The sequence below is a fragment of the Acromyrmex echinatior genome, chromosome 5 (assembly GCF_024713525.1).
Source record: "Acromyrmex echinatior isolate Ae372 chromosome 5, ASM2471352v2, whole genome shotgun sequence".
Taxonomy (NCBI): domain Eukaryota; kingdom Metazoa; phylum Arthropoda; class Insecta; order Hymenoptera; family Formicidae; genus Acromyrmex; species Acromyrmex echinatior.
Window position 1 is genome coordinate 14,388,276 of NC_141856.1, and position 20,653 is coordinate 14,408,928.

Sequence of the window (20,653 nt, forward strand, 5' to 3'; positions counted from 1 at the left end):
TTGAACTTCGATCTTTCTCTAAATGTGTTATTCATTTGAAGCTATCCATACGTGTTCATAATCTCATAAATCACTTTCATACATTCTTTCCATTTCATTTTGCACTTTCATTCATACAAATGCATTAAGGAAAAATCTAACAGTTTCCACAAAAACAATCCGCATGCAATATCAATGAATCACAAAGCTTCGATGAATTATTTTGAAATTTAATATTTAATTTTCCAAACGTTAGCAATCGACATTATAAACTATTGTCAACGGTAGCTTTCAATGATTTGATGTCATAAATAAACAAAGTCAAACCTTCGTTTTCCAATCGTCCTACTTCGTACTTTACGAGTCTCACGTCCGCAGGTACGAATTGCGTGCTGAATTTCATGCGACGCAATCACCTGTTTTATTAACGCATCGGGCATAATTACGTTGGTGAGACGGACCGTCCGGGCTAATAATTGAATGGCGATCGCTCAGATAACGTAATAATAAGTCAACTATCATCACACCAACGTCATCATCGCTAACAACAATAACAATACTGTCATTATCATCGCGAACGGTGCCAGTGGTCAGATGACTTTCACCTTCCAGCGTGTACATGCATCGTTGCACTGGAACGAATGCGGCCACACGTCTGTGTAACGATCCGAGTAAGTAAGTGTGTGGTAATTTCGGGAGATAATAACGTCCCAGTTAATTGCCTTTCGTGTACGGATGCGCGTTGATTGAATATCGACGAAGAGATCGTAGTAATTATCCTGAGAAATTCATCGCGCAGGATTGACTCCGAGAATACATTGGAATATTAAAAGAAAGATTTCTCACGCAATGAAAGACATCATTGCGAAAGAAACTTGAGAAGTTATTTGATGTGGATTCGGAAGAGGATTATCGAAAAATATTAGATTCTTTAATTTACAAAACTTAAAAGAATTAAACCTCTAAAAAGTAAATAGTGATTAACATATATGATGGGGAATAAATAAATTTGCCAATTTTCATTATACTGTATGGATTACTAACTTAATATTAATTTATGCGTTATGTTTAAGTCCGGTTCCATAATGTAAAATTAACTTTAATTTTATTTTAAGAATTAAAAAATGATAAATAGCAGAGATTAAATACAGAGATTAAAATTAATCTTACATTGGTGAAACCAAGCTTTAGACATCCATTTAATATATTTCGGAACTCGTACCGGCTATCATTTGATTTAATAATGTAATCTCATTTTGAAGAAAAATATCACTTCTATCAAATTTTACATTAATCCTGTCTTCTAATTTTCGGGATGAATATCTTATCATTTGACTAATTGTATATAATTTGTATATATTATAATATAAAATAATGCTCACACTGAAAAAAATGGTCTGGTTGAATTAAATAGTAATTCTGATCGAATCAGAATTTTCTGGTTAAATCTATTAGAATTCTAGTTGAAATAATCAGAATTCTCATCAATATTCTGGTAAAAATAAGAATTTTAGTAGATTTGAAGAAATATTGTATCAATCAAGAAATTCTGGTTATCTCAACTAGAATTCTAATAAATTTAATCAGAAAATTCTGATTCGTCCATTTTTAACCAGAAATTTTTTTCAATTCAACGATGGAAATGTCAAGTAGTAAGCAATTGATTCGAAATACGTATTAAGATAATCGTGACGTATAAATTAATATGTAATAAATTTATGATCAGCTTAATGATCAAAAATATCAAACTTATTCATCTCAAAAAAAAAAAAAAGTTAAATTAATTGACACACGTTATCTCGTGAAACTGAATAAAGAATAAAGAATAAAATGAAGGTTTACGACAACATATATTAAAATAATAATTTCATCAGTCCGGAGATTTTTATCGCATAACGCGCTGTGCACCATAATTTTCGTTCAGGAAGAAAATCCAAGTTCACACACTGTACGATAAGCCAGAGCGTTAAGACGCCTGTATATGCGTAAGGGCGCATATATAGGTGCGGTATTAATTTATTTTATGCGCGCTCGCGTGCACCGGTTCATGCACATGCGGCGGCGCGCGTTTCCTGATCGCGCACAGTATAAACGCCAGGTTGACGACCCTTTAATAACTTCGTGCGTTCTCGCACCGCGGATCGGATGTGGATCTCGGCCAATTAGGAGACGTTTAGTAATGAGAATGACGATGAGATCCCGGTGGATCAACCGATGGCTCGTACTCGATGAAGGTGAGTCACATAGCCGGAAATGTATTGTAGAGGAATTCGTTACGCGATATGTGTGATATTGCTTCCGGAAAAGAAATGAGCTGCACGATATGCTGTTAACGATTATCGGTGAAGGAGCGAAAGATTCCAACGTGTTTCTTACAATGAAAATTATATAATATACACGTCTTATTATATTACGCATATTTACCGTACAAATTCAAACTTTTTAATGTAATTATTAAAAAATTTTGTTTCGTTTAAAAAATTTTCATTAGTAATCGCGTGCACGGCTGCATAATTCATCTTCATGGACTCCTTACGCTTTGCTATTCGTTAAGTACAGATATAACGAAATGACGCATAAACTGCACCTCGAGCGCAAGCAAGGTAAATGCAGGGACATGTAAATATTCCACGTAGACGATGAACCTTGACGTGACGAACATTATCAAATACCACATCACACTTGAAATGTCAACTTTAGCTGCCGCTAGACACGTTTGTCTGTGATATCGGTCTAAAGGCATAGTTAATAATCAGAAAATTACATTTTAAAATATCTGTTTTACTACTTGCGCATTAAATTCTTATCGCGATTATGCATATGCAATGTAAGAACACGTGGCAAAAACAAGAGGAACTAGCCATGTGTAGATCCACGTGGAAAACTATGTATGCAGGCGAAAACGATGTTAAATGTGGCGAGGAAAAAAAGCTGGTTAATAATTAAAAACCTACATATTCGCAGAAAATTATATGTCATTTATCTTGAAGGAATCATCGTTACGACATTTTAGTCCGGTATTCAGTTCAGGTTTATGTATTTCGCTTGGAATTGTTGAACCATCGACCGTGATGAAACGGAGGAACATTAGGAAGTAGCGCATTGGCTGATACTCACGAATGTAAATAACATGAGAGAGTGCTCTTATCGCGCCGGCTCGTTTTGTGCAATGTGGGACGCGTTATCAGCCAGTCTGCTGCAAAATGCTGCATTTTTATCTCAAAACGGAGAGATTTGCGAAAGTGAGGAGTCTAATGAGGAAGAAGTGAGGGATAGAAGCGTGACAGATCTGAATTAAGATCGATTACGCGAGGACGCACGTTACCGCGATCGCATCGAGACGAGCAATTTATCAACGGATGCGTGTTTACACGAGACCATCGCGACGCGTGCATTTCGCATTTACCACGTGTCATCGTATTTACCTCGTATTTACTACGTTGTAAGCCGGCGGTAGCTGCGCGCTTTAATTCACCGCCACTACCCGCCGTCATCGGTAATCCGTGTTCGACATCCGTTATTCTCGTCGTGCGTTTTATTTAGCGAGAAAAGTTCTCGCACTCACGATCTACGATCGTACGAATTATAAACAATTTGTAAAACATATCTCACAAAAATAATTCGTTTGTATTTTTAATGTCTATTTGTTTCATATTGCAATTATTCATACAATACAAAACTTGTAAGAGAGATAATAATGTAAGCTTTCTTGAATATATTATCTTGACGAAATACTTCTATCAAGAAAATTGCAATTAGAAAAAATTTCGATATTTAATAAAAAGAAATTGATAAGATCAATGATCACGATGCGGCAATGCGAATCTGTTGCCTTCAAAGTATTTTTTGTTTATTTGTCAAGTTGAATTTATTGCGCTTACTGATAGTCTCAAGGTGAAGTGATCGGCTAATTTCGTCGGTTAAGTAATATAAGGCCGATGAACAATTTTATCGGAACGAAAAGATGACTTGGTAAAATTTCATCAAATATATAAATTCATTAAATACATTGTGTATGTAAAATGAGAGTCATATGATATAAAATATGTTTACAATTATCAATTTCTATATTGAATGTCTATAACAAATTGATTATGTAGAATATATGGTCGAGATATTGAATTCTTTTCCTTTCAAAAATAAACGCGAAATTAAAACAGTACTTCCTATTTCAATTTTGAAAAAATGTCAAATTTAGAAGTGCGTTTCTCTCACTTGCAAACCAATCGCAAGCGGTAATCGCAAGAAAGTCGCGCTCGATCTCAGGAATTCCAATCGAATGTCCATTTATGCACGCACATGCACTTACGCGCAATTACTCGCGAACATAAGCGAGCTGCTGATATATGTATACCCGGAATAGATCAAGACGAGTGGAGATTGGGTACATATCACGGCAGGTATGCTGCGTATTTGAGGTGTGGCACTGGTCGCCTATCTTCTCCCGTCTCTCATGAGGGAAATCTATTCCTCCTCGTTGGCTTTCGTCGGCTGCCCATTCGAGGAGAGTATTATTGTCAGGCAATTAGAACCGCATGTAGATTCATTGATGGCGCACGCCACTGTCTCCATTCCTGACATTCTCATCGCTCTCTCTCCTCGAACCGACATGATCGAATAACTTTGAACGAAATCTCGAGTGAATGGAAAATTAAATTCTCGCATACGAGATGTAGATACCTACTGGTTAATACTGGTATTAATACTTCTCGCTTGGAAGACAAATAAAAGAAAGAATTTTAGAAGGTAAATATTTTTCATTAAATTGCAAATTTAATTTTATTAAATTGACTAAATATGTCTCATTATGTTAAGTTAATTTAAAGATAAAAATAGTTGAGATTCGCTTTGCTGCAGAACTTGACTATAATACTGACTTATTTACTTATTTATTTATTTACTCAAAATTGACTTATTTACTTTGTAATATAAAATGTGTGATATGTAGTTAAATGTATTATTCAGAATTGGATTACTTATTGTTTGAAAAAAAAAAAAAAAAAAAAAAAAACGAGCGTGACAAGTTACTCGTACGACAAGAAAACGAGCGGAAGCTAATGCGAAGTAGTAATTGCATAATAAAGGAAATCGGAATTACCTCATTTCGAGGACGGCGTGTGTATCGTGATATGCACATCGTCATTTGCATTCACTTAAGCACTGATGCTTTTTGCACGTGGCCTTTGCGCGCACTATCAGCAAAGAGTACAAAGTCGTTTATTACGCATGGAGTAGCACTGGATATTAATTGGCGTGATTCGACGTGTCGACAGTTTTTTCTCAGTATAAAAATGTTCCCGCATTACATAAACTGCGCCGTTATATCGTGTACGACCCTAGATGGAAGTAAAGAATGGCACAATAGCCTATAAACGTATGGCAAGCAAGAGAGGAAGACACGAGGGGATGTTATAAGACTTCAGGAACATGAAGCAAATGTACATTTCGCATAACATAACACAATAGCAATGAATCATCGGTTTCATTCGTATATCGTTTAATATAAGATGTAAGATTAGCATTTCTTGAAATAAATTTTATGTTTTGTTAACAAAATGATTATAAAACTGAAATAATTAAATAATTTTTTTAAATTATTTAAATTATTCAATTATTTTTTTTAAATTATTAGGTGTTGGAATTAATTCGTAGCGTTTTTTAATGAAAGAATGTTATTTATTTCACATGAGCATTAAAAAATACATTAATGAAAGTACTTCCCATCACTTGTAAAACGCTACGAATTAATTCCAACACCTAATAGTTTTTTATAATGAAATAAAATTTATTTATGTAGCAAAATATTTTAAACAGTTGCGCGAATATTTCTTTTTATTTAGACAATTCTTATATAAAAAGTTATTCAATAAACATTTGTTCTTCATTATTAACAGCAATAATAATATTATTATTACTAATAAATTATATAACATGATATCACAATAAATGTATCTGTGATTTCATGCAATCGGGTAAAAAGAACCACGCGGTTTGTAATAACGTGGAATTTATCGGTTTCGGTGGACCGAAAGTGAAAACGTATTTTCATATAGTCGGTGCGCAGAGAGTACATTTTACAGAGACGCACATGTCCACGTCCGGGAAATTCTATAACGAAGCTCGTATTACGAACGCCCTTTTATGTACTGCATTCATTGGTAGGTATGAGTATGCATGTATGTACATCCGAGAGGGTAGTGTACGAAAGATACAAACGAAAAATGTGAAACGTCGAGAGAGGAAAAGCAGGACGTACTCATATTACAGGGAGACCTACAGGACTCTTCACGAATAATCATTAACGTAGTACGACACTAGGAAAACAATTCTTATTAACTAAGGTAATATTAAAAAATACAATTATTATGTAAATGAATCAGGCTTGATGACTTTTTAAATCTAATTATATATGCATGTAGTCAATATAAAAACTTTTATCATAAGTCATTCCAACTTTATTATGCTATATATAATTTTTCTCTTAAGAACTTTATCTTGATAATTACTATTCAGATATTAATTTTGTAATAATCTTGGTATTATATTCATGTCTTCTCTTTAAAAGAAGTCTAATAAAAATGTATATTATAATATAATAATAATCTGCGCCTATCTAAATAATTAACTTAAAATATATCAAGAAAAAAACTATTTTTCATATAAAAAAAAGGATACGCATAAAAAAAACGAGATGTTGACAATGCAACTGTTGCAACGTTGCTTAATTTAGAAAAAAAACGTTTTATAGCAAAAATATGTAAATGAAATTGCGCATATGTACATAAAGTAAATGTTAAGTCATACAATTTGACAAAGCAAAATAATGACATAAAAATAAAGATAGATTTGGATATTTCAATAAAAAACATAGTAAACAACATGACATTATTTTATGTGTTGTTTATATATTTACATGAACTTAAGTACATAAATTACATTTGGTAAACATGAATTTTCCAAAAATTTGCTTATGCATGCGCACAAAGTACGCTATGAATAAAAAATTTACTGAAAATATTGGCTGAATTTAATTTGATCATATGCTTATAAATATAATTGCAAAACATGTTGTATTGTCGGTTATTTTTGAAATGCAAAACATACTGTACTGTCGGTTACTTTTGAAATGCAAAACATGCTGTACTGTCGGTTACTTTTGAAATGTATTGTATGGTTTCGAAGCGTGGTAACGAAGGCACATACTACCTTAGGGTAAGCATTTCGTTTGTGCCGAAAATAAACATCCTGGCACTTCTTTTCACGACCCCTCTGACAAGGAAATTTATCTTGCTTTCTTGGGGTAAATTCTCAGAACGTTAGAATTTGCAAAGGTTGTACTGCGAAATACGTAGGTAATATCTCTCTCTCTCTCTCTCTCTCTCTCTCTCTCTCTCTCTCTCTCTCTCTCTCTCGCAGAGAATAGAATTTGCAAAAAGGTTACTCGCTTATTTAGTAGCAATTTTCTGTTTTGTATTTCGTAAAGTTGAGAATATTTTAAGTCAGATATATATTTTTATGTATGTATCATTATTGAAATATATCCATTCTCTTTCGTGGAATAATTCTAAAATTTAACATTATTGATTATTGTAGCACGTTCTTATCAGTAAGTAGAAAAACTAGGATTGAATGTAGATTAATATAAATTGCATGGTTGAATTATTCAAATAATTTCGTATAGAAACATTTGTACTTCAAAATAAATGGCTTATAATTTTAATGTATTAATGCATTGAATTCAATACGTTAAGTTCCAAAGGAACTATTTTAAAGTATGAAATTTATAATAAAACTATTTAAATAATTTGCTATTCCAAAAAATTAAGTTATTTCACGAAAGATTACTAATAAATAAGCAATTATGTTTTTCTCATAATTCAGAATTTTTCATTTCAAGAAAAATGGAGAAGTCAAAAGGCCTTTCGAAAATTAAACTATTTGAACTTCAATTAAAAATTCGAATATTTTGGTTAATCTAAATAATCTATCTAAACAAACAGTACAAATACAAAAAAAAGACTCATAGGTCGTATTATAAATATTAATTAAATGAAGAAATCCAACTTCATCGTGCAGCAGTATCACGGAATATCTGTTAAGTCAGCGAACGCATCCGGCACTGAGAATAGCGGCATTGTGTTCACCATTACGTTTTCTCGGCTTAAAAGTATATAAAAGTATGCTCACGCGTATACCTGGGAAGCAAATCTTTGGAACCATTAATAATATTGCCGGCGCAATTATCGGGCCAGCTGCCGCGTTTCCTTAGGGTCCCTTTTAGTTCGAAGCAGGTACCCAAGATAGAACCTATTGCTCAACGAATGCATGTGTGTACTATATGTATACCAAGTACTGCGTACGCTAAACCTCTGGAACTCAATCCGAAAGATATATATCTCCTTGTCTCATTGCGGTTGCCCGCCCTAATGTTCGAGAAAGTCTAGTTAGGATATGAGAGGCGAACTAGCAAAACTAACGCGTTTAGAGATCTACAACTAAAAATTTGGATATCCAGATATTAATTTTTAAAAGAAATATGATAGCGAACATAGTGCATTTCCCATATGATGACATTATCTAATAAGATATCGACGGTTTAAAATATAATTTTAGTCTGCAAAAATGTTATTATAATTATATATTAATTATTAATTTTATTATGAATTATCAAAGGATTTTTAATTAAAAGTTTTTCTACAAATATGAATAAAAGAGTATTACATTGTTAATTTTAGTATAATGGTATAATCGGAAATTAAAAGAAATAAATCATATTTTTATGCATATATATGTTTATAAAATATGCTTATATTTATAATTTATATTATTAAGAAAATCGACCGTATGTACGAATACACCAAATACGATAGGGAACGCCAACATGGTCAATGTAAAGTACTATTTGAAACATCTAACTTTGACCGTGTTGACGTTCTTTATCGTATGTATCGATATGTTTAGATTTTTTTTATGATTCTTGTATGTAAAGATACATATTCAATGATTAATGAATAATTTTATTGCTTTTATGGAGGAGGAGACAATTTCCATTTTTAAAAGAATTTGTTGTAGTAACAAAGAAAATTAATATGTAATGCTACGTTCAAAGTTTAAAAAGATTGAAGTAAAATTTATACGAAGTTAAAAGATTAAAATAAAAAATTTACGAAGTTAATTAAATTGGAAAATATTTTTAATTTAGCTTTAGTTAGAATTTTTAACTGTTAAAATTGATACTTTTATTCCGTCATCTTAGTATAAAGTAGGCTAACCTATCAAATATTTGAATCTGTACCTAGATCTTTCAGGTAAGAATCCAAGCTTAGAAAAACAGTGGGTTGGTACGGAGAAGGTACATCCCTTATAAAATGGGTATCCAATGAGAAAAAAGAGTAAGTTTGAAACGACCTGCCCATAAGAAAGATTCTCAATATGAAATAAAAAGATCTACGTTTGAAAAGTACTGAATAAGTATTAAGTGAATTATCAAGAAGAAAATACCAGATAGAGTCAATCTAGTTTACACAACAAATTAATATTCAAATAGCAATTGAGAGTAATAACTGTTTGGTAATACATGCGCTATTACTTATCAACAATATCTCTTACATTAAATTAAAATAAAATTGAAGTTTATTTAGTCGATTATAAATTTAGTTGATTATAACTAAAAGAAATAGTTTCTGTAATTATATATTCTGTGATATATTATTCGTAATGAATACCGTATAAAGAAAATATGATAATTGACACAAAATTCTAATTATAAAATCCTAAATTCCCAACAATAGTCTGCCCGTTGCAATCCCAATATGGGTCTATCGATTTATCTCGCGACTATAAACAATATTGGCATTTGCTAATTCAATGATTGAAATTAAATCATTCAAATAATGCCTGCCGCTGCAAATCACGCAACGCTATCACGTCCCTTCCACCACTTACGCCAGATTATAGTTCGATATCCGGCAGTCCCTCAACAACGGCTCGGCATATATCATCGGCAAAGTTTGCCCACCGACAATTGCCCTCCTATTGCACCTACTACCTGCCCCTTACCCCTCATTCCCACCATCGGACCGTGACGAATGTATGTACATCATCTCGCGGCCGCAATCTCGTGCCCGTCGATTCATTAATTAATCGCTGGACACACATACAGAGACCGCGTGTTCGCGCACGGTGGCAATTACCGGCGCATTGTCGCGCATAAATCATTAGCAAACGCGTCGCTTCCATAATTCGGTTAATTTGCAGTGTTTTTGCCGACGCTAGGTGTCATGTAACACACCGCGACGTTCCCCCCTCCTTTTCCACTACACACGCACACACTCACGCACACACACACGCCCATGCACACACAAACACACACACACACACACACCTCTCTTTCGCTTTCTCTCTCTTCCTCTTATCTTAATTATCTTGTTTAGACCGGCCATAATTTGCGTTACAATGACGCGATTGATTGGCATCATGCATCATTTGGGTGAGATGGTTTGTTGTATTAACTGGACGAATTAAATTGGGTGCTTAAATAATTTATGCAGTAAATGATTGCAAATAAGTTAAATTAATAAATTGATGCAATTTTATCAATATCTTTGTTTCCAGCCACCGTAACGTTTCGTGAAATTTTATATAATAAGTTAGAGCGCGCGCGACGAGATACATTGCCGGTGCTTATCTAAATTGATGTATCGTAACTCCTCACTTTTATCATTCGACGTGCGAAATAATCATATTTAATTAGCTAACTGAAAGATTATCGTTGGGATAATTAATAATTATATAAAATGTATAATCAGAGCAATATAATATTTATGTTAATTTGATTTCGAATTTGTAATTTAAAAAAAATGATTTTCGATTCCATGCTAATAATAAATAAATACATATAATATATTGCGATTATCTTTTGCTATTGTTAAATAAATTTCAAACAAGGAAGTTGCTAAATTACATTTGCGGCTTAATTGAATCGCGCAAATGATAAAATCGATATCTTATCAGAGGTGATATAAGCTCGTAGGGTTTAGAATAAACTAAATTCGCCGCTTCCGTCATGTGACATTCGAAAGAATTACCATTTGAAGCAATTGAATTAAACCAGTTAATATACTATTTATACTTGACGGAAATTAAATTTAAATAATTGGAAAATCTGTCATTAAAATATCAAGCGACATTTCAACAAAAATTAAGTTTGTCTTATTATCAATTTGACATTTTGGTAAATGTAAAAATGCAGTAATTAAAGCGGACGTGCGCGTCGAATTTTTATAAATCGAGAAAGTTCCAAAGGAGACAGCGATGCAGCCATGATCAAAGATCCAAATAAACACTCTTATATTTACGGATGGTTTATTCTTTATTTTTTAGCCGCACTTTCGATAACGACGGGATTAAATTCCGTACGTGCATCGGTAATCTGATGATAAGGCAACGCGAGGCGCAACGAATACACGCGCTTCAAATCATCGGCTGCTCTCGTTTCTTATTGACGTACTCCGGCGAATGTAGCGATTGGATTACAAATTGGCTGAGTTAACCCTCGTCAATGTAGGCGTCTTTGGAACTCACTTTTAAATTTACATGAGTGTCACGACGCAAGCACAAAATTGCACGCAACAATGTCCAATGGTATGTGAATTTGATATTGATAAAAACGCTTCTTGTTTCACATAACTTTTTGTTATTATCAGGTTAGACATTTACAGTTTACATTTTTTATATGAAAAATGCTCTGCTGAAAAATTAGATAAAGAAAAAAAGATATTTTCGATAAACGTTGCAAATATGTATCGTACAGTGTTAAGTGTTTATTATATTACATTATAAAAAATTGCTATAAAGCCATTATTGTGTAGATAATTAATATTCTTTAAAATGAATTTACAATAATCTATCTTCGTTAACTAAATGAATATTAAAATATGTAAAATATCTATTTCGAGATTGTTAAACAAAAATTAGTAATTAAAAAAGTCAAAAAAATATGAGCAACTTTTATTATTAAATCTTTAAAAATAACTAGTTTATTACATCAAGAATAAATCAGTTTTTTTTTTGTTTTATCTATAAAATCAAAAACATTTCGACGTATCAAGTCTTCTTCATTCGATATATAAAAAATAAGAGATAAATATTCTTCTAAATGTTTCATGGTAAGCAATTAAATAGTATTCATTTTTCAAACAAAGATGCCATAATGTTTTATCTTTCCAAAATTACTGCTGTATTTTGCCGGTGCTTCCGTTATATCCAGTATACACGCTCGTGCGAGCGTAATCTCAAAGAACGATTATTCTGGCTCCTATATACATAACGAACGTTTGGTCGTGACTATCAGCTTATCGCGACGCGTGTGAGTCAGTCATTAATAAAAGGGTGGCCATGCACACCGTGAAAAGCTTAGAGCCGAGGGTTCGTATCGATCAAATAACCATCGGCCGCCATGTGCGAAAACGCGGAACGGAGGGGTCTCTCTCTCCTTAACTTAGCATCGCTGTACTGATTTTCGCTGATTCTTTGGAGCATAAAAATAATGATGAAATACATTTACGGTAAACCGTACGTAAATAAAATTATAAAACAACGCTTTACTTTATTTAAATAAGAATCGTATAAGAAAATATAAACGTCATAATATTGCGACGTGATAATCACGTGTGAATGTTCAGTAAATGTATTTTCAGATATGCTATTAAAAAGTATTAAAACTGACGGTGCGCGAATGAATCAAAGTCAACTTTGTTGTTCGAACCTTCAATTATAATAATTATAAGAGACTTCCATATTCTCTAAAACGCGCGCGTCCATCGTTGTAAACGTTGTAACTCTCACACTACGGGATATCCTCTTTAAGCATCCATAACATAAACGTACCTGGAGATCAGCAAACTCGCGCTGCGCTAATAAAAAAGAGAAATACGACAGAGATATTACCAAGTAGGATGATAGAATAAATAAATGGTGATGCACGTGATAATTGATACGATGCTTGATCGCGTTCGGAATAAAGATTTCTTTTTTGCGAACAAGCCTCGGACGTAAACGCGAGAGACTACAACGCTATGAAACTCGGGTCGATCCGTTTGACCCCCCCCCCTCCCCTTCCCTCTCCGATATGCGCGCATACATTATCGGATAATGCACGTGCGTGCATTAATTACGCGTCGGATGGGCCGCGAGTTCTCTCTAACACTCTCTCTTTCTTTCTTGCTTTTCTTCCTCCTCTCCTTCACGTCCAGGAAGCCGCGTATCGAATTTATCAAAAACACGACGGGAAGCCCGTGGGATGATAGAGACGAGGAGAAAGTGAACGCGACCAACGCGAAGCTCTCATGTGTCTGTGATGCCGAATGATACTGCATTTCTCGTTATTACGTTTAGAAATCCTGCTTACTCCCACGGACAGATTAATCGACAAACGTTGTAACAGAGAATAAAAGAGAAAGAGGACGAGAGAGAGAGAGAGAGAGAGAGAGAGAGAGAGAGAGAGAGAGAGACAGAAAGATAGACAGATAGATAGATAGAGGAGAGAGAGACCGCGCGCGCATTTATCCGAGGTGCCGTATTTATAAATCCGTGTAACTCACGCGATCAGTTTCGTGTATTATCAGAGCGCAGTTTCTCGCATTATAGTTCAGCAATTCGGTATATAAATACGAAGTATGACTGCGAATGTTACTATTGCTAGAAGAACGTAAGGCTTTAACCTTTGCAATTGACCTAACTGCACGTGTAAAGAATGGCGTAACTGTTACGCACATGATTGAAAATAGCAACAATGTGTCATTACAATTCGCATCGAATTATTAGAATTGAATAATGTATCAGGTCGAATTGAAATTATTGAATATCGTATATGAAATTTTTATTTAATATCGAATAACAATGATGAATTATTATATCTCACGCGTGATGCATAAATAAGAATAGCATCAAATAGCGAATAATTTGATGTGTAACAAGTATACTATAGAATGTAAGTTATAAAAGGAGAACAACCCAGTTCTAGAAAACCTTGTTTTGTTTGTGCACGCAATTTGCGTATGGAACGACTATAGTCTACTATTATTATCGTGAGTAATAATAGCGATACAGCTGAACTGCAGCTGTTCGTCGATGTACGGAAACGCGTATTCTGAAATGTAAATGTCGCAATGCAATTCTCGTAAATTGAATGTGAAAATCATATTTATCAAGCCTATCGTAAAAGGCTGCTTATGTATCAATTAAAATGCCACGTGTGTCTAGAGATTACGCGTAAAATAGTCATCCATAAATTCTCGAAATTTTCGAATACCAAATCGATCATCCGTACAGTAAACTCGTGATTGATAACAACTGTCACTTTGATGCGAAATTCTAGTAAATTTTGACTGACACGTAGACACAGAAAGGCAAGTAATTAATTACATAGAATGACAGCAGATAAATGAGATTGGAAAGTGAAGATTTTAAATAAAATTCACACATTATACTTTATCCCTTTTATTGATTCTTCTTCTGTGATTTTGGAAAACCTGCGTTTATATCAAATTAATATATTTTTTTAATTCCTTCTTTTTGGGTTTAATTTTTTTCCATTTGATAAAAAAATATCCATGCGTTATTAATAATAATTATTTTTGCTTATTAAATTAAATGATGTTCATATAATTACCACGTTATTTTAATAAAGATGTAACATAATACGGCTATTATATTAATCTTTAATAACAATTTATCATTTATCTAATTATTATTGCTTATTAGAATTTATTAATTTTTTAAAACTTTCTAAAAAATTTGGCTATACCTTTTGTAAAAATCACAAAATGTTTTAGAAATATATATGACTACATGACGCATCATGAAATAATATAAGTCCCCGTTAGACTCCGGTTTAGGTTTCTGTGCGAGTGTTCTATGTGTGCTCATGTATACGTGTGACTATCTTTGTATTCGTGCTGCACAGGCCGATTTATTGATCACACGCGTCGCACGCAATAGGACGAATGTGCGTACTCACTATATCGTAACCGTGTACAGCGTCTGAAAAGTTTTATTCTATGATTTTATACGCTGTAGCTGTCTCGCATGAATGCGAGAGCAAAGAAAGCTGCGTCAGTAATTACAGTAAATAAAAGCAGCCAATATTATCACAAAACGAAGAAGCAATTAACAAATACGAACGTTAATTACTAAAGAGTTTTATTGGAGCTTCACTTGAGAAATAAAAACCAATGCCAATTATTTCCATGTAGAAAATATTTTGATAGTAATATTTGACACAAATTATTATTCAATATTTATATGTACGAATAACAATAAAAATCCTAAAGTAAATATGGCTTATATATATATATATATATGACGTGGTGATATATTTCACCGATTTTAGTTAGCAAACATTTTTACACTACAAAAATATTTTAATGACTTGAATTATTAAAATATAATATTATGTATAAATAAATATATAAAATGTAAATATATTTGTAATTTATAATAAACAACAAATATATAATATGTAAATATCTCCGTCAATATCTGTTTATTTTAAGATTTTATTTCTTCATGAACATTTCAATTCGGAATAATAATGTATTACAAATATTTATTATGAAAAATATAAATAAAATATATAACTTATACATAAAGATGAAACTTTATAATAATGAAAAACGCATATGCACATTTCATTGCAATATAGAAGTACTGCTGAAGTAATTTCTTTAACCACGTGTTTCTGAACTGATTTATACAAAAGAAATGTTTTGTTAATAAATTACTAAAAATTTCATAATTTAGAATAACACATTTTTCTATAAAATATATTAAAAAGTGTAAATATACAAATATATAAAAAAATTTTATTGCATTAAATTTGATTCTTTTAAAATTTTTTGACACACTCACGCATAATTTATATTTCTCAAAGCCTAGATAATGAATAAAAAACGATTAGGTGTTTTGAAAGGTCGAATAAGCTACATTCCATAAGTAACATTCTAGTTACTGACATGTTTCCGTTAGATGGAAGTAAAAACTGTGCAAAGTAATGCAGCGTTACAGCTGTCGTTATCGAATCACTAACTTCTTCTCTTGCGTGATTCAGGATAATAACATTATTTATATTAATAACGTTATTTATATTAATTTTGTAAAGTAGAATATAATCTTTTTGTATAATTTATTCTAATATACATGAATATTAACACCAAACACAACATAGCATGCGAATTATACATTAGTCGTGAAATGTTAATTCCCAGACAAATTAACATTTCACGACTGATGTTTGTATCATTCTTAATTTTAATACTGCGCAATAAATTCGATGCTGGTATATGCTGGTAAAGAGCAAATTAAGTAAGAAGCATTTCAGCATAGCAAGTAATTTTTTTATAATGCTAGCGTGCAAATTTATTGCACAATATGTAATAAATTATATGAAACGGTCATCTTGAAAATATATACCGGATATTGCAAGTATTAAGAAACTTCGATCGAGTTAGTAAAAGATAGTAATATATCTCCATAAAAATCAAGAAAATTCAAATTCGATTCCTGATAGTTCATGTTCCTATTATTTTGCGATTTCAATTTCCTTTTGTTATCTTTTATTAATGTAGTTTATATTCATCTCTGCGGTAAAGAGGAAAAACATTTTTAGCTTCTTTAACTTACTTAGCTAATAATAAACTCGAGATTGAGATATCTGGAGAACAATTAATTTCAAAAACATTTTGACGTCAAGATAACATTGTTAATTATTATTTTTGGTCATTTTATTAAGTTATATTCAACGTCAGTGCAGCCAAAATCATTAAATATTTAACATCTGTTCAGATCTTTTTGAAATAATCCAATAATGATTTTTATATTTATTTGTATTAATATTTTGTAATAAGAAAATTATCTTAAAATTATCTTAGTTAATGAAATGTTAAATTTTGTGTGATGTAATCGTCCTAATAGCACACTTTGTCCGGGATACATACTGGGGATATCCTTAAGAACACATGGATGTCCTCTAAGGATGTCCCCTTGGAGATCTATGCTGTTGAGATGTCAGTATTCGTACAAGTAGGTACCCAGACATCACACATGTCTAAAAGTGACGTAGGCTATCTTAAAGTCATTTTAATGAAAGACGTCTGAAGACATTTTTAAGACTTCTTATGTTGTCTTGATTTTGGATTTTGTGTTGCCTGAGTAGTTAATTGTAAATATGAAAATAGACAGAAACTCTTAACGACGAAAACAACCGCAGATGAAAGTCATGAAATCAGGAAATCACTGCAGGAAATTACAACATTGCGTTTGACAAACAGGATGATTATTCGGCATATAAAAATCGATCGGACGAATAGCAGAAGTTGTATTAAAATGATGACAAATCGAAAAAAAGTTTACAAGACGTGCAGCTATATTATCATTGTTAAATATGATTTATCATTACTGGTCATTAATACATACATACGTTATCAAAATCATAATAATAACATTCATGTTTGTTTTTCTAAAAACGCGAAATTTCATATGAGTCATTTTTCATTAATCGCTATCAATTATTCGATTAATCAATGATGTTTCTTCAATATCTTTTGATTGGATCAGAAAATTTTTTTTAACTCTTAGTAGATTATTCGATGTGCTTTTAGTATAATTAAATAATGTAAATTTTGTAACAATCTTCTTCGTCACGATTATTGGAAATATGACGATCATGTATCATTGGAATAATATATTAGCCGAAATCTTACGAAATTGGAAAATCCGTCTAGATATTGCATTTGGCAACAACATTACGATGTGAATTTCGTAACAAAAGTTACTGGCAATTACTTTCCAGTATTAAATAATGTTGTAAATTTTAATGATCAATTACTTTAATATTAAGAAACATGATAAGCAAAGTGCTATGTTTTATGAGTTACCTTATATATTGGTAAATTTATCACAGTATATGTAATGGAACAGGAAACAAAACGTTGCCAAAAAATATTCGCAAATTTTATTCTGTACAAAAATTTGATTTAAATTAAATAGAAATCGTAAATTAAATAGAAATGTCTAAAATTTCTAATAATAACACTAGCAAGTTCGAGTATTTCCAATTACAAGGTTGCAGAAAGTAAAAAATTTATCAAATTCCATACACAAATGTGTAACATAATTGATTTGATAATCTGAGATTTGTTTAACATATGTCATGTAATACATATCTCGACAAAAACAATCGTTGATTTGCGATAACTGACAAAAATAAATTTACGAAACCCTTGACCGCGATTTGATAGATTGCCAAAAGGATAAATGTTTACTTAAACATGGCCGAGTGTGAATCATCCAAACCGACATCGCAAATTTCAATAAAATCATTACGCTCTATCTGCGTGGTATGTCTCTGATCCAAGAGAACTTTGCTAAATGTACGAGAATCGCGGTATATTTTCGTAAAGAATCGTATCATTTTGCACGAGTACCGTTCACGACCGCAAAACACGTAAGTTCAACTATAAAAGCGCGCACGTCGAACAACGAGTAGGACGGCGCAATTAATGGCGTGGGCCGTGGTCGATCGTGCAATTAACTTTAACGAACGGGCGGCCTTGCGATTAAACTTAATTAGTATCGCAGTAATAACTCGTTAATAATCAAAACCGTGTACAGAATCATGGCTTGTGTGTGCATCAACGTGCACGTGCACGAGCGCGCATCGTCGTTCTTCAAGCACGCAAGTATCTACAAAAGACACTTGCGTACATGTATATATGTGTGAGTTATATTGTGTTTGTTATGCGTTTAGAAGTGTGTATGTGTAGGTGGATCTCATATTTACGCGACGACGACGCGATATGACAAGAAGAACGACGCTACACAATTTTGACGTTGGAGAAACGGAGTTTGAGCTGACTAGAAAGACAGCAATGGTTTCCGTAGAACATAAACTAACAGTAACATTACTTCAATATTATAATTTCGCACTCAACAGTATAAATGTAATATAACACATGTTGTACAAGTAACAGTTACAGTGTTGAGTAGAAAATTATAATATTTATTTAATGTTACTGACGTTACTGTTAGTTTATGTTCCGTGGATTCCAGCAAGAATCGTCAATCGTACAAAAAAACCAAGAAACGCCAACCTCACAAGAAACAAAGAAATAAAAAAACGCCAACTAATAAGCGCACATTTAACACCAATCAGAAAAAATTAGAGATTAGAAAAGAAATAAAAAGCGGTACCTTGTATGTATATACTTTACGTATGTATATACTTGTAATATATGTAATTTTAATACTGCACATTTCCCTTCGATCTGCCGCACAAGTTCATAAAATTAACATAGTAATAACCATTACCTTCGTTCTGATATCTTTGGTATCTCTGCAGTTAGCAGTATTTTTCTCTCTGGTATCTAGTCGCACTAGGAGTTGGAAGTAATAATGAAAGAAAAGTCCCTTCGTCCTGGTACGAGCGACATGTGGAAGTTGATTGGAGCAAAAGATAGGAATTTAGCGAATTATGTGTAACGAAGAACCAATTGACAGACAATTAACTGACAGATACAATCGACTTCGGTGCGTAGCTGTTAATGAGGCACTGTGTTTCTTTTCATTTTCTTCTTCGTTGCGCGCCTTCGCTCAGCACCACTATTTCCGAGGCTTCTTTCTCTCTTGCTCGACGACACTCGACTCGTCCCCTCAGAAGCGCGATATACGAACCGCGAAGCCGCGCACGATGCTACGCGTGTGAAGATCAATGAATCCCTGCGAAACGCGCGTACGTCGTTTCTCTCGCGTAGTTACACGTAATTGCGAGAATTTACGGAACGGTCCAACCGGAGACGAGAGAGTAACATAAGTAAAAACATGTACACTACCGTCCTTTTTTTCATCCGATGATGAATGTCACGAGTCAAGGCGGATTGTAAAGCACGAACCTGATTGCGGGGCGGCCCGGCGAATTATGGCTCTCTTTACGCTTTCGGCGGCTGCTCCGTTCCCTCTACTGCTCATGCCCACCTCCTCATCACCCCTCTGTACACTTCTGTGCTCTCATATGATCCCCACTCGTAGAAGTCCTCCCCACCGCGAACTACCATTAGGTCCGTAGCTGATATCTCCCCCACCAGAAGACTGAGGGAGAGAGAGAGAAAGAGAGAGAGAGAAAGATAGAGAAGGTGGAGATTCAGAACGTTGGCACCTTGCGGCGTAACTTGGGGATGTTGATCGCTGAAGCAACGCGCGAGCGTACTTTACGTCTTCCGGTTGCGAGATTTTAGCGTAAGAATAATTTTTGGTGCGTCGCGGAAGTCGCCATTCCAATCTAGCAGGAAGTTTCTATTTTGTCATGGGAATTCTTTCTGTCTACCGCATCATCTGATAAATCTCTGGTGTCAAGATCAATCATTTTTAAAGCAAAAAATTATGATGGAGCTTTAAACTTGAGAAATAAAAATGTCAATTAATTTCATGTGGATAATATTTTGACGTTAATATTTTTCACAAATTTTTATTCTTTATTTAGAATTGCGCAGTTTTAATTTTTTATTAGAATTAGGAAAATCGACGTTTTTGTTGATAATATTGTATATTGTATAATAAAGCTAGCATACAATTTCTATTATGTGGAACTACAAGGAAATATTTAGGGAAAAATATTTAGAAT

At 33.1% G+C, this 20,653-nt stretch overlaps 1 protein-coding gene across 3 annotated transcripts in view; it reads right to left on the reverse strand.

Moving 5' to 3' along the window:
* Positions 1 to 20,040, reverse strand: part of LOC105151319 (protein abrupt) — an 87,451-nt gene extending 67,411 nt beyond the window's left edge. Inside the window, exon 1 of one of the 3 annotated variants that reach the window (XM_011064977.2) lies at positions 19,345 to 20,040. The gene's annotated coding sequence lies outside the window, so the exon portion shown is untranslated. The remainder of the gene's footprint in view (positions 1 to 19,344) is intronic. The other 2 variants (XM_011064978.2, XM_011064979.2) reach the window with 2 other exon arrangements.
* Positions 20,041 to 20,653: the final 613 nt, after the last annotated feature.